The 15,448-nt window shown below is 44.3% G+C and overlaps 1 long non-coding RNA gene across 1 annotated transcript; it reads left to right on the forward strand.

Moving 5' to 3' along the window:
* The first annotated feature begins 1,252 nt into the window (after positions 1-1,252).
* Positions 1,253-7,867, forward strand: LOC144158345 (uncharacterized). The gene is made up of 3 exons (XR_013320024.1): positions 1,253-1,584; positions 3,128-3,397; positions 6,284-7,867. It is a non-coding gene; the product is annotated as an uncharacterized LOC144158345 (long non-coding RNA).
* Positions 7,868-15,448: the final 7,581 nt, after the last annotated feature.

A 15,448-nucleotide genomic window follows, 5' to 3' on the forward strand; every position in this document is an offset into this window, starting at 1 on the left:
AGTTCGGAGGCGTCAGAACGTTGCGCATGTGAAAAGAAGCGACATTTGTGGGCCGTGATGCGGGTGTTGTGGCGTAAAAGCAAGCGTGTGCATTTCTTCGTGCAATAATATGTTGAAAAGAGCCTTCGTGAGTTTGTTATTTTCTGCTCCTCCCGCAACCCGCAAATGCTTTCGGCATTGCTCCAGGTTAGTAGCATGTGTTTTAGTTTGATTTCTACCTGCTTTTGTCGCGTATTCTTTGACTTCGAATGGTTGACGCACCAACGAGGTCGTATGTACAAGTCGGGAAGCAGCTGCGCTGAACGCAGTCGCATCATCGCTCATCGCAAGTGCGAACACCACCTCAACGCCTCATCGCGCGACGCGCGCCGTCGCGCGACGAGACAAATCGCCAGTGGGAATGTGCCTTTACACGATGGGTTTGATGCGCCTGACATGCCAGGAGTGACATCGCTTGTAGTATTAGAGCGACATTGCTTGTCTGCAAGACGGTGCCGGTCAAACAAGCGTTATCAACGCCATAATTCTAACGGCACATTCCATTTATTTCGTGGCTGCCGTGGCTTGCGCAGAAAAGGTCGGGTTGACTGCGATAGCTTTTCTTGAGTCAAATAATGGAGCTTTGGCTCAATCGCTTGCAGCGCTAGCAATGCGGCCTCGTCTGCAAGACCGGTGCGTGAGAAACAAGCGTTAGGACAGCCAGAATTTCAAAAATGCAGCATAAACTAGACCATCGTTAAAGGAGGCGATGACTAGACACAAGCGACAATATTCGTTGACAACTTACGTAAGTATAGAGTTGTTTTAGGCGCCTCGAACACCGCCCGCCGACATAGCTGTTTGTTAACGCGTCCGTTTACTGTTTTGTAGGTCAATGATTCGATTCCTCGTCGAACGTGTTTTTTTTTTTTTTTTTTTTTTTACGTGAGGGTTTCATTAGCTCCTTTTTTAACGACCAGGGTAAGCGTAAAGACCAGGGTTCCTTGCTTTCTATCACGCCGACGTTTACCGCCCTCTTCCTAAACCCAAAGTAGCTCGTTTTCTCGCACGTTCTCTCTTGAGAAGCCCGCCGTGAAAACAAAACCAAAACAAACGTCAACGTCAAAACAATATCAGTATATATGTCAATTACTTTATGTGAATTCACTTTTTGTGTTTAAAAACCTTAAATTTAAGTTATAAACACATTTCAGACTTTGAAAGCAGAAAGATAATTACCAACATTACAGTAGTAACACAATTTTCGTCAAACATAGAGGTGCTGCATTTGAAGTCTGGCAACTATCTCTCACTTTTGTGTGTTTTTTTTCATGGCGTTTTGTGCCGAGTGGTTGGTGGCGTGATTTAATCTGTTTTATCTATTTCAAGCTTAAATCATAGTTATAGAAGCTTTATGGGTGATGTCTACCCTTCCAACCTACGCGTGTGTTAACATGGGGACCCCGGAAGAACGATCATCGCCGGATAAAATACTGCGCGTCAAAAGTGGATGACATTGCATCAGAACAAAGCGTGTTCGTGTGTCCGCGAGATGAAGACGACAGTGAAGGAGAATTGTACGTTGGAAACATCGTTTTTGCTCGGGTAAGTACGCATTTTTTATTATTCTGTATTTGGTTGGAACGAGTTCTGGTGTTTATGGGTCAGTAATTCGCTAGACCCCCATCTCGTTTGCTCTGAGAGCCTACGTGAGTTAGTATACTTGTTTGGCGCCCAGTCCACCGTTTCCGCAGAAGTCAGCATCAATTTACGCTGAAGCTAGACATTGGCTACGATGCTCGCGCTATGGTACACGGCTGCTAATAATTTCACATCACGCAAGGCTCTTTAACACCGGGGCGTTTGTTTATGTGTCTCTCAAACAGTGCCTTTGCGGTTGCAGATCGCAGTCGCAATTTCGCGTGAGTGGCACAACGCTGTGATTAGTCCTCCCTCGTGAATACCCGCGGTATACCAAGAAATAACATGAACAGGAGGTTCCCTGGAAGTGCACGTGAAAACGCGTACACGTGATTCCATGGCTGGCGTCTCGTAGGTGTTGTGAAATCTCTCCCCCCCCCCCCCCCCCCCCCCACCCACGAATTCCGTGCAGTGCGCTTCGCAGCTATTGCGCTCGCGAGACCGGCGACCGTACGCCTCGCGGTCTTCGGGCCGCGATATGTGTGCTGTTCTCGTGAAGCTCGACAACAGCGAAATTGCCGTACTCGCTCGCCAACGCGCCCCGACAGCGTACGCGTCGACCGGGTGCTGACGGAGTTGTGCTGGAAGAAAAGCAGGCAAGAGATGAGGGCGCACGAGGTGTAGTTAAACATGAGAATTTACGAAGTGCATGGTGGAGAAAATAGTATGCAAGGGCCGGAAACGGTGAGAGAGTTCGGGCCGCGCGCCAGCGAGCGAGTGCGGTAATTTACGTTGCCGAGCTTCACGAGTCCGGCACGAATATGACGACGCCCGTCTGAGAGTTCATAGAGGTATAGAATTCACATACGTGCAAATTGAAGGTGAAATGCGCGCATGTGGCCTCGCAGGGAGTTAGCATAGTCTCGGGGTAGTGGGGGAGATTTCACAACGCCTACGAGGCGCCTGCCGATTCTGTCAGAGTAGCTCTCGGGAAGTCTGCGGCTTGATACCAGACGCATATGTATTGTTTAAATTAGTGCAGAAAATTGAGCCAATTCGCAAGTTCTCATTTTCGCAAAACCGCAGGCCATACAGAGACTAACAAGAAAGCTGTAGGCACTCACTCAACTCGATTTATATTGGAGAATTGAACGTGCAGATACAAGTCAGACATTGAAATGGAGGAGCCTCAACTATCACACACCAGTTCCGATTGAAAGCAAGGGATACAGATGAGCTGCTAGCATGCGTTCCATGCAAATTAGCTCAGTAGCTAGCTTTGCATATATCATGCATACCCCACTCACAGTACCTGCGGGTCTAATAAATACATTCTTACTGTGACCTAAATTTCACTTGGGGTGTTCCGGGAATGTTCTTATTAGTGCCTTGGAGGTTACTGTCTTTAAACGATTAAAAATCTACTTGATGTAAGCATTCGTGCTTTGTGTGTGCTCTTCTTGTATTTCAACAAGTGTCAGCACACTCACAGATTATGCACCTGCAGGTGCTGCTGCTGGCTGTCCTGGGTCAGCTGCCTTCCAGTCCAGTTTCAAAGGCTTTGCCAGGGCCTCCCTTGGCCAACCGACACTGCACCTGCTGTACCCAAGTACTGCCTGGCCTTTCGTTGGTGCTCCGTACGCTTTGCCGCCAGGAATTGTCATTCATCCATCATCTGGCCGCTTGGACCACCCGTTCAGAAGTCAGCGCATTTGCTCGACACATCGGTCCAGGCACTGCTGCCATATCGGTGCACCCACCGATTATGTACTTTCAGGTTAGTTATTGCATGTTGTGGAACTTGCCATGATGTATACCTGTTAGCAGTGCTGTGGCCTCTGATTATTTGAAACATTTTCATGAAGCAGTGCTGTGCGTATGTAGCGTGTCATTGCTTAGCAGAGATATTGAAGAGAATCTGGGGCTGACGACTAAAGGGCAAGAAGAGAAATTGAACTGACTTTGAAGCAAGTATTCGTATGTAATCAAGCCAAGCAAACATTTAGGATCTTTCGATATGGTTTTAAACTTGCAATACAAACTGGTCTACTTCAGATCATACTGGTAATAATCATACTATACCGAAAAGTACATCCCGCAGTCTGTAGAATTCTGACAGCGCTTTTTTCGCAGTCTCTCATGACAGGCACTAATCTCAATGGTTGGAAGATAGTCGAGGTAGCACCAGTCTTTAAATCAGGAGACGGTACTTCACCATTAAATTTCCCTAACAAGCACCATATGCAAGGTCAGGCAACATTTCATCCACTCTCAGGTCGCTAATTATTTATAAAATCACAATATCACATTCGAGTATCACCACGGTTTTCACAAGGGTTACTTGAGAAACACAACTTTCAGGATTTGTTCACGATCTACATTGATCCATTGACACAGGCTTACAAACTGCGGTAGTTTTTCTCGATTTTTCTAAAGCATTCAATCGCATTGCACACCACAGACTACTTCTCAAACTTCACCCTAATGTCCTCACTTGAGCAAAAGATTTTCATTCTTCTCAAATGCAGTTTACTTTTAATAACTATATACTTCTTTTGCCCGTGCCACTTTGTTGTCCCCCCAGGCAGGTTGCTTGGTCTATCTTCCATGTTGCATATCCTCCCATGTAGGTCTATTTGCAGATGATGCTGTAATTTATCACACAATTTCTTTCAACTACTACCGTCAATGCTTTCAATCTGATCTTAACACAATTAACTCCTGGTGCTGCAAATGGCTAATGTCGCTTATCTCTAAAACAAAGTGCATGACTTTAACGGTGGCAAGTCTCGGATTGTAAATACTTACTTCATTAACAACAGCCTGATTACCTCTTGAGACAAAGGTGTTTTGGTAGGCCGGTAGGGGAGGGGGGATTGCATGGTGGATTTCAAAAGGTACATCGATTGGGAAAATAAGACGTGTGATTAATATTTTCATTTGCACTCCAAAACTCGCTTTATTTCATATGTTTAACCCACTGCCGTGGCTAGGGTGGTGTGCTGTGGAGGCGAATGTCGGTTAGATACCGCTTGGTGTAGCCGCTTTTCAGATGGAGGCAACACGTAAAGACGCCCGTGTTTGGAGATTTCGTTGCGCACAAAAATACCCAGATGGTCAAAATTAATGCGAAGCCTTCCCCTACAGTGCTCCCCATATCCCAAGTGTAGCTTTGGCGTGTTAAACCACCGTTTTTTTTTTTCATGTTTTTGGTATAGTACCAGCTGCTGTAGCAGGTGCAACTTAAAGGTAAAATTATACATAATGTTTCCAAGAGCTAAATATAAAGGCCATATTGAAGTGCGTTTATGGGTCTATCTCATAGCAGTAGTGAAAGGTTATATACTCTGGTGCAGGTTAAGAACGCCAATGGCTCATGTGGTGTAGTCCAGTGTTTGACGGAATGCCGTGTAGGCAGGTAAATGCATTATTGCAGTGATGAAACGTAGGTCACTGACCAAGTCAAGAAATCCATTTAACGGTTTGTTGCTTGTTCACGGTGAGCATGTGTCGTGGAAAACGAAGCTATATATTGGGCATTACGCGGCGCAATGAGTTTGCATAGATATGGTGCAGATTGCCATCCATTATGTTGATAATGTTGGGCGTTGTCTGAACAATGAGGGACTCGAGCAGTAATCGAGAATATAGATTGCACTCAGTTGTCAGTAATTTTGTCTTGTTCCAGTCGACCACGTGTCCCGTCCTCTCACGGTGCTCTGCCAGTGGACTTGTTTTTGCATGGCCCTTGTTCACTTCGTTCCAGTGCTGCATTAATCTTCTGTGCAGATTGCCCGTTTCGCCAATGTACACTGATTTGCATTCAGCGCATGGAATCTAATAAACAATACCCGGAAGCTTGGAGCGTGAGAGGGGGTCTCTCACGCTGACAATGTCAGAACGCAGCTTGCTAGTGGGCACATGCACAATGTAGGCACTGCGTGTCTTGAAAATGTGTGCGAGAGTTTCACCGATGTGTGGGACGTAGGTAATTGCTGCACGTTTTGATGCAGTCGTTGTCCTGAATATAATGCCTAAAGCATTATATTCAGAAAGAAGCGAAGAGGGCGACTAGCAAGAATCCACATTGACATTAGCAGGCAGAAGCGTCCACAAGGCCTGTGTCAAAACGTGCTGCAATTCTCGTCCTACACATCAATCAAACTTTCGCACGCATTTTCAAGAAACACATTGTGCACATCGTGCAGGTGCCCACTAGCAAGCTATGTTCTGACATTGTCAGCGTGAAAGACCCCCTCTCACGCTTCAAGCTTCCAGGTGTTGTTTATGTTTTGAACAAAAAAAAGTGCCATTTAAACGTGACACCTCCTTCCTTGCCGATTTCTGATGCCTGATTGTTCAGTTTGTGGGGATACGTTTAGCAGATTGCTCACATGTCTAACCTGTATTTGTGCTTCAGCAGTCAAACGCTGATGTTAGCAGTGAAGTAGGTGAAAATTGTAGTTTGATTGTAGTTGTGTGCAGATTACCTACATTGTGTTAATTCGTAGAAAAGCAAAATTGAGGTAACCCTGCTAACTGTTCCGCATTGCAGCATTTTATTATGCGAACGTTAAGGAGTTCAGCTGCTTGTTAAAGGTGAAATAAACAGTGGTACAAAAAGAAGAGCATCTACTAAACAGAAATATCTTCACAATCGCAGGATGCCAACGGTCCGCCTACCAACTTGTGTCCTGCATCGTTTCTGCTGGCTGGAGCGGTTCATGGAGCATTTTCCAGCTTCTCAAAGTTTGTGGTCAAGCGCTCTTCCAAGTGAAAGATGCCGCAGAGGGATCTTTTGTTTTAATGCCACAATTTCACGTGCTCAGCAGCAAATTTACTCGTAAGGCTTTTTAAATATTCATCACCCAAGAGGGCATGTTACCTTCGTCTTCGGTGGAATGTGTCTGCACTCAGGTTATTTGTGACAGAAACAAGTGGACCACGTCATGAGAGTCATTGAGGCCTTGTTGATTGTGCATGCTTCTGAAATGACATTTTCATTAAGCTGAATACTTTCCACATATTACGATTTGTGAACAAATTATGGTAAAAGTCATGATTAGTTGTACTACACTGCAGGAAGGAAATGCCAACATACGTTTTAAGCGCCTCTGATATTTCAGATCGTTGGCTGGTGAGCAATAAAACAAAACTGAAATTTTTTTAAAGTAAAATCAAATATTCGTTGTCACCAGTGCATGACCATAGTAAAAGCTATCTAGTCACCAAATTTAGAATTAGACACGAAATGCCAAGAAAAATAGGGAAATAAACTAGACAGCTGGCTACAATAAACCAATTCGTAAAATTCCTCAATGTCTATCAAGTGATGATTCAGGCGGGTTAGTTAAGATGTCAGTGGGTTTACACACCCAACTTGCAGGGAAGCACATGAGCTCCCAATATTAACATGTTTTTAGTGAAGACCGTCTTCCTTCATTAAGCTGCTTTGCACATTGATGCCAGTCTGATAAATGTCCTGAATTTTTGTTATGATCAATCTTTGTATGGGAACCATATATTTTTATATGATGTCGCTGTGTATTTCTGAAACTGTATCTAGTCACTAATTCCAATTTGTCGTGGTCAGGTTTTTTCGACTAATTCGTAGCTTTTTTAACAATTATGGTATATTTTGTGTGCCTAAAGGAATGCCTCATTGCATGTTTAGCCTATGTAGTGTTGAAAGCGGACATTTTGCTTCAAAGTGGAATGTCGGGCTAGCAACAAGGTACTTCGCGTGCTGCTCACTTTCATTCATGCCATTATTTTTTATATTATCATTTAAAATTAAAAGCCAACCAATTTGCTGTCGTTTTAATTTTGTCACCTACTTTATACTTTCTTTTTTTTTCAACTTTGTGTAAGGATTGACTATCCATATTTTTATGATACCAAGGCGTTGGACTGGGCTAGCTGGTACATGTTTGAATGGATGAAAAACCATAGGAAAACCCAGGACACAGAAGAGAACGACGGGACAAACTTGTGCCGTCATTCTGTTTTTTTTTAACTGTTTCCTGTGTTTACCACTGGTTTTTTATGCATTCAAACATTTTTTATGAGTTTGTTGAACAGTGATTAGTTTAGGTGTGCTCAAACATTTGTTGGCTGCGAAGGCTCCCTGTAGCATTTGTATAAGTGCTCTCTGCTTTTTTTTTTGAGCCAATACCCCACCACCGGTCTTCATGAGGTGGTCTTTTGTAGAAATAAGTTGAAATAAATATTTGTTTGCATTGCTTTACATGTTTTGAAAGAATTTCTTGTTCATTCTTGTTTCATTCATCCCCGTTTCAGAATCCTGCTTAAGGCATTTCCTCTGTTATTTTTTTTCAGAACCAGGAAGGGTGCTCATCCTCGGTTCTTGCTGAAGCAGCAGTATCCATACTTCACACGTGAGCTCTGAACACACAGTAATGATGGTATGAAACATTCTACCAGTATAAGCCTGCTTTGTAGACGTCATTGTAGATGTCAAAGCTCTTGACAGTGTAGTCCAATGTCTGGTGTAACGGGCAATGTCTACAACTTGTAAAAATTAATTTTGTGGCTATAATGTTTGTGATTATTTTAAAATGCACGTCAACTACTATTTAGAATCGCTGTCTAAATTGGCAGCCATTTTCCTGGTGGATACAGAAAGTGAAAAAGCGCATGTGTAGAGATTTCAGTGCACCTTAAATGTCCCAAATTTGCTAAAGCTAATCCAAAGCCCTCCCTGTGGTGCACTTCATATCCCATGTACAGTTTTGCGTAAAAACAGCTAAAAATTTATGATCAATTTAAACTTATTTTAATGTTTTTAAATGCAAATATTCTCAGTTTAAGCTGCCATATTTAGAGTAAAATATTTTGTAACAATTATATAGCTACCAAAGGTTTACAGAAAAGCTTTTTGCTTTTGGTTGTGCACCTTCTTATCAAAAGAAAAATGTTGTTAAGAAAGGCAGAAGAAACCCAACTATGGAAATTAGCAAACCCTAAAGCTGCGGATAGAATGAATGTTTTGTAGATAATCTTTTGCTGATTTCAGTTCTAGTCAACTCTAAAAAAGTCTATCGACGTAGAATGCTTACCGTGAGGCACCTCGTAATACTAGCCAAAACTAATGGGCCCTGGCTGTTGGCTTTTCATTTGCAACAGTGACAAATGACCCCACATCCACCGGCAGGGACATAATGCAAGGCACCATGTACAAGCTAGCCTCATGATAAAATAATGTTTTCTGAACAATGGCATTACATTTCAACCATGGGCTTCACCAGGGAACTTGTATGCATTGTTCTGTGATGTTTGCAGTTCTTGTTATTGCTATGTGGGGTCATTTAGTCTAAAGGTATGTTTATAAAACTCCAAATACCACCAAACCTTGCAAGTGCTGTACCATATGAATATTTTTCCGTAAAGCAAAAAGAATAATGCAAACGAAAATAAATGGCTTGGGTACCCAACTTTTATAAGTAGATTATGAGCCGCAGTACGGAGGGAACTATATTATGAGCCGCATTACGGAGGAAACTATACATTTTGCATTTGGTCTTCCTTGATATTGAACCTTCCTGCTCAGCTCAAGAATAAGGCACTAAACATTGCAGGTAGCTACCTTGATTGGAAGTTTGATGCAATACTAAGAAGCCAAGGGTTTTAAGGTTCAAGGAAGTTTTGTGTGGTTGAAGTGTATCACACCTAATTGCTTTCACTGCACAGCATGGTTATGCTCTGCAGTGAATCTCGAAGGATGTGTACTGCAGTTCGGCAAAGTGAACATATAATTGGTTTTTTACGAAGTTTTGGGTAATCAACTACCTCTAAAGTTATAACTGTACTGAGATGTGGCTCCTGACTTTTTAAATTGATGTTTTAACAATCGGTGACACAAGTTCAAAGAAATTATCAGCTGATGTTGAGCTTCAATGGAATGTCTCACAGAACCGAGCTTGGAAAGCACGAATGTTTCATACCATAATCGTGTGTGATATTGTGCAATATGTGGTCTCACACCTGCTGCACCTGTGAACCGAGGATGACGCACCCGTTTTGTACCCCTTTAGGTGGGTGCTTTTGCAGAAGATGCTCCTACAGATTGGGGTGCTAAGTAGCACCCTAGGATACTTTTAGGCGGAAAAGGGTGTTATAAGGCACCTGTCTTCTGGGGTGCTTCACAGAGGGTGCTCCTGCGGCGACAAAATCCAAGCACCCTAAAGGGCGTAAAATATTCAGTTTTTAGGGTGCTCCTGCGGCGACAAGCTGAAGCACCCTTTTGGGCGTAAAAATTTTTAGTGTGTAGGTTAGAATGAAGAGGGGAGCGATTGCCTAAGGGCGCGGTAATGCTGCCTGATTGATGTCTTGGAAGGTGACCAGGGGTGGAGTGTCCAAATCGCCCTCGGTAGCCTTGCAAAAACGGCCGTGGGCCTGCTGGTGGGCATATAGTCGCTGCCCACCAGTGAGGAATGGGCTAGAGTCCAAAGAAAACCAATGTTCGAGTGGAGTGATCATGGCTCAGTAGTTGGAGGGCTTTTGGGACCACTTTACCCAACAAGAAGCTACAACAGGCAGCCTGGGAATCCGTGAGTATGATCGGTGACGTAGTTTGGGTGATTGCCAGAGGAACAGTGAGTTCTCGGCGACCCAGGAGGAGGGGGTGTTAAGGAAGGCGCAAATAATGAACTTATGTTGTGTAGTCGCCACTTCCAGGTGCCGAGACTGGGTGGGGTACGAACTTGCATCCGTGTACGCGATGTCATGGTGTTTTCCATATGCCCGTTGGTGGGCTTGGCTACGAGCGAGACATTGACCTCAGTGAAGTGTGGGATGCATGTTCTTGAGTAAAGGATAAACTTTAATGCGTTGCCGCCAGTGGTGAGGATTACTGCTCGTTAAAGCCCATTAGTGGAATTTTGTTTCATTGCTGAGGCATAGCCTGCACGGCTAAGAGTAGAACTCCCTACGTCTACAGTGGCACTGAATATGCACCACCGTGTCTTTGTTTATAGGTCGCGCTGGGGTAGCCGTTTAGGGTAGCCGTGAGCAGAGTTGTGCTGTCATTTATACTGATATGTTTTGACTGTTTCACTGGAGCGAGACCTAGTCCATAAAACATAAAGTAGCTGTCCCTCTCCGTACATCTGCAACTGGTCTGAATTGCGCGTCTTTGCATTGTTTTACCCATGCAGCTGACAGGAAGCTCATCATGAAGGAGCTTGCTTACGTACGGCAGCAAAATGAGCAAACTTTAAATCTTCTGAACCGATGGTGCGAGAGGCCTCAACTGAACATGGACTACTGGAGCTTTCCCCTGAAGTGTGCTGAAGATTTAGGAAGACTGGAGGACAGCCTTCAGGAAAACAAGGACCTCGAACGCAGCCTGGCAGGCCATTCTAAAGGTGTTTGAAGTTCCCGCCTCACTTGCTGTTTATTTTCATATCAAGCGACTTGCAGGCTTAGGTGGCATACCCGTTGGCCATGCTGTGGGGCTCAGTTGCGGTTCTTAGTTGTAGACGAATTGACGGCGAACTTCAGCTACTCGGGGCAGAAAAACAAGGTTTGTGCCGCCTCGTCAGAGGTTAGTCAATAGGTAGTTTGGGCTGTCAAGCCTGCAGTGTTAAATGAAATAGCACGTGCCATGCTTGCTGCTTCAGCTTGCCCTGGTTCAACTTTTTATGATCTCATTGCAACTGCACAGTTTAGTTAAATTTATCTGGTAACGTACAAGAGGCTGTAAAAAAAGGAATGTTCTCTGAATTATGCGTGCGTGTACAATTCTTTCTAGGAGGCTGTGAGAGCAAATATGCAAACACGAGGAGCCATGGACGCAGAAATGAAGACAGTCATCATGATCCAGCTCAAGAATGCAAAGGCGCGAACGTAAGACCCACATTGACTGACACATAACACGATATTTTAAACGGATTGCACATATAGGCGTCTTTATTGGATTTTTTTCTGCAGTTCATCTAGACAACCTGAACAGCTGGAGGTACGACCAGTACAGCGCAGCTAAGGAAAGTGCAAGAAACGGGAAAGGCGTCGTCGACAGAAAGGTCACAGAGGATTTGCCCCTCATCAGTGCAGAGAAGAGCACCCCTTTATCTGTTGTGGTTGTTGAGGATATTTTTTTTCAAGCATGTATGAACCATTAAGTTTTGGCATTTAAAGGGACCCAGAAAAGCCTTCTGTAAAAGTTACAAAAGGCATGTATTGTCACGTAGCACCAATATAGCGATGCAATGCCGTTGGAATTATTGATCTACATTCAGTATTAGCTGCGCCAGAAGCAATTAAATGCACCTCTCCCCACTTGCCGATCGACTCCTCCTCCCTCTCTACCTCCTTCAAAGCAGCTAGCTACATTCCTGCGCCTAGGCTCGCGTCAATCACTGCGGACCCGCCTTTGCCTCGGGATCGCGCAGGAAGGAGGAAGAGCAGCCGGAAGCCAATGGCAGTGACGCCGCCGGCGGCCGACCTTGCCGGCGATTGGGCGAATCAGGGGGCGCCTTCGCCGTTGCGTCACCCGCGGTCGCCGTTGCGTCAGCCGCGGTCGGCTCGCTGCGGCGTCGCGCTCATCGGCTGAGAAAGGCGATCTTCAAAAATTGTTTACAAATTATCTGTACAACGTATGGGGCTCACAGTTGGCTCAAAAATCCCCCGTTATGTGTTCTACCACCTGAATGCATTTGATTGCCATCTTCACAAAGCTTTTCGGGGTCCCTTTAAGATAGGTTCACTACTACTGGTGATATTTGCTAGTCGTGCTGCACATGGCTTTTTCTTTGTTTAGAAAAATTGTGCATTGTTTTCTTTTTTTTCAACCATGTATGAACCATGTGTATTGAAGAAAAGCGTTTGCATTTAAGATATGTTCACTTCCGCTGGTGATGCTTTGTTAGTCATACTGCACGTGGCTTTTTATTTGGAAGGAAGTATTTAACACTGCTGGCTCCAGGCGACCACTGGTATTCTGCCTAGTAATTTCGTGGTACATTTTTACAATGTGATCTATCAGATAAACGCAGTTCAATTGTTTCACTTTCCTAAGTTGGTATCATTTTTTGTAGAACAAGCGCTTGCGTCTTATTGTTTCAGTTTAAAAACAAATGTACAAAGTTGTGGGCCTGGTGGTACAATTTTCTTCTATTTATATTTTTTCGTGAAAGTTTTATTTGTGCTGCATACTTGCTTTCAAATAATCATACACAACTGTACAAGTTGTGGACGTGATGGTGAGAGTTTGTTGCGTGTGCCTTTTTTGTAGTGTTTTATTTGTGCTTCATTCGCACCTTCCAATATCCATAAGCAAGTTCACACAGTTATGGACCTGATTTTACAAGTTTCTTGCATTGATTTCTTTTGTTTTTGTTTTCAGAGTTCTGTTTGCCCTCCATTCTTTCTTTGAAAATAAGAAAGTGTAGACTTCTGGACTTGTTGCTACAAGTTTCTTGCATTGCTCTTTTTTTGTTCAATGTTTTATTTGCACAGAATTCTTTCTTTCGTATGACCACTGTAATGTTTTTATATAAGATGCTTCTGGCTGCTGGAAAGGACGCTTTCACCACATTATGTTCTGAATTGTAACCGTATTTTTCTCCTCAGTACATTACCCCCATGGCTTGGTCTCAATAAAATGTTTGCTCGAGCCAAATGGCTTTTAATTGCGAATGCATGCAGCAAAGCCGCTGCATTCGCCCCCAGCATCACCTCCGGGGGAGGGGGGTATGGGAGGGGGGTTCATAAAGCCGTATTTTATGTCTAAAAAGCGGCTTTAAATATCCCAAGAAAGGCATTCTTAGCATCTTTCTAAGGCCCTTTTCTAGACCAGAATTATAAGAACGTCTTCTAACCCTCTAAAATGCGGATTTAAAGGTCACATTAACAGACTTATACAGCTCTTACAAAATCCCACTTCTAAACCGATTTTCAAAGATGTTTTAAAGAGAGTAAATAAATCGTCTAGAAATAGTAATACCCGCTGGACATTAGACCTTATTTAAGACCTTTCGAAAACGTCGCGAATGCGTGATCGGATTGTCTGGGATGTTTGCAAGCCGTTTCTTTCGTCCTGAAAAATCGCGGTAGTAGAAGACTTTAAGCTCTTTTGTGCTACCTGGGTACTGGCTCAAGCTGGCAGCCACGGTGCGACACTACGTACGCACGTGTCACGAGTGCCAACGTCGTAAAGCACCGCCACTCCGACCAGCAGGTGTACTGCACCCTGTTCAGATTCCAGAAAAACCTTTTGAGCAGGTCGGAATTGACCTTTTGGGACCATTTCCGACGTCATTCGGTGGTGACAAGTGGATTATAGTTCCCATGGACTACCTCACTAGGTACGCGGAAACGGAATTCCTGAAGCGGGGAACCGCTCTCGAGGTCACCCAGTTTTTTGTTACGAAGATTCTCCTCCGCCACGGTGCTCCTGCTATCGTTATCACTGACCGAGGAAAAGCATTTACTGCTGCCCTCGTCGAGGAAATCATGCGGCTCAGCGGTACCTCCCATCGTAAGTCGACCGGATCTCGTATTCCCAAACTCTATTCCGTAGAGGCCCAGGCCGACCACACCCCCTAAGCTGGGGCGCAGCCAATGAGGTTAAAAAATAGCAATTTTTTAACCTCCTTGGACGCAGCACCGTAACGTCTCTACCTATTGGTGCGTGACTTCATGCGAGATGGATTTTTTCTTTTTTTCCCCTCCCCTCGTTTCGATTGCTTTGCGGGTGGCCGATGGTTTCGCTCCGCGGGCAACTTGTGTTGTACTATTTATATTATTATTCCTGCTATTTCTTGTTTATACATTTGTATACTTTTTTGCGTGTGTGTGGCTTACAGTTGGAGCACGAGCTGGGACACAATGCTGGCGAAATAAAAGGCCAGACACTACAGAAATATATATATATGTGGTAGCTAAAAATGCGTCGCAGGAAACAGACACAAACTGCCCATCTATACCCATCAGTGGATCTCTAAAAGTGACAATTTTTTGCCGCTATTTGAACTCCGAGATCACTATCGTAAAAATAGTGCGCCAAGGAGATAACTTTTTTACTTAGTTTTATCTCTGCTGCGAATACCGTGACTTCAAGCTCACGGGCAACTACTCATTAGTCCCAGCGAAAAGAATATACGTATCTGAGTGAGTGTAACACTGCATTGAATGACAGGCCATGGGGCCCTGGGGGAGCAAGGATGGGGAGAAAAGGGGAAGGTCACAACTCGCACAATGAACACAGTTGCAGTCTTGGGGTCCTAATCGCAAAATGAACACATTAAAGTCAGTCAGGGGCAGCAAAGGCACAGTTCACACTTAAATGTATAGTTCACACTGTGGACAACTCGGTTCACACTGAAAACAGTGCATGCTGCAGACAGTTCACATTGTATACCGAAGGGGAAAGTCGGCCAGGCTGCTACACCAATTTGTAGAGTCTGTTTTCAAGGGCGTACTCGGTAATTGCTTCTAGTGCGGTGGGATCGTCACGGACCCGATTAACATGTTCCTGTTCTGTCGCAGGGGCGGGACCTAGAGTTAAAAGCTGGTGGCGATTACGGTCGAATTATGGACATAGTCAAATTAAGTGGTAACGATTTGGTGTGCCTTCCCGATTACAGGGGGTGCATCAGCGCCATTCGGATCCTGCTGGAGCTGTCTATTTATAAATAACGTATCTTATGCAGCAAAATCTCTGTGTGCATGAAGCACAAATTGTTAAAAATAACTAATCGACATTAGCAACAGCGTGAGTGGTAGCACGCATGATTACTGATATCAAACTCGGCCTGGTGGCTTCAGTGAAGAGACTGTGGTCAATAGACCTGTACAGAAGACATAT

This window comes from Haemaphysalis longicornis, unplaced genomic scaffold, assembly GCF_048455015.1.
Source record: "Haemaphysalis longicornis isolate Haplotype H1 unplaced genomic scaffold, Haemaphysalis longicornis Haplotype H1 scaffold_10, whole genome shotgun sequence".
NCBI lineage: Eukaryota > Metazoa > Arthropoda > Arachnida > Ixodida > Ixodidae > Haemaphysalis > Haemaphysalis longicornis.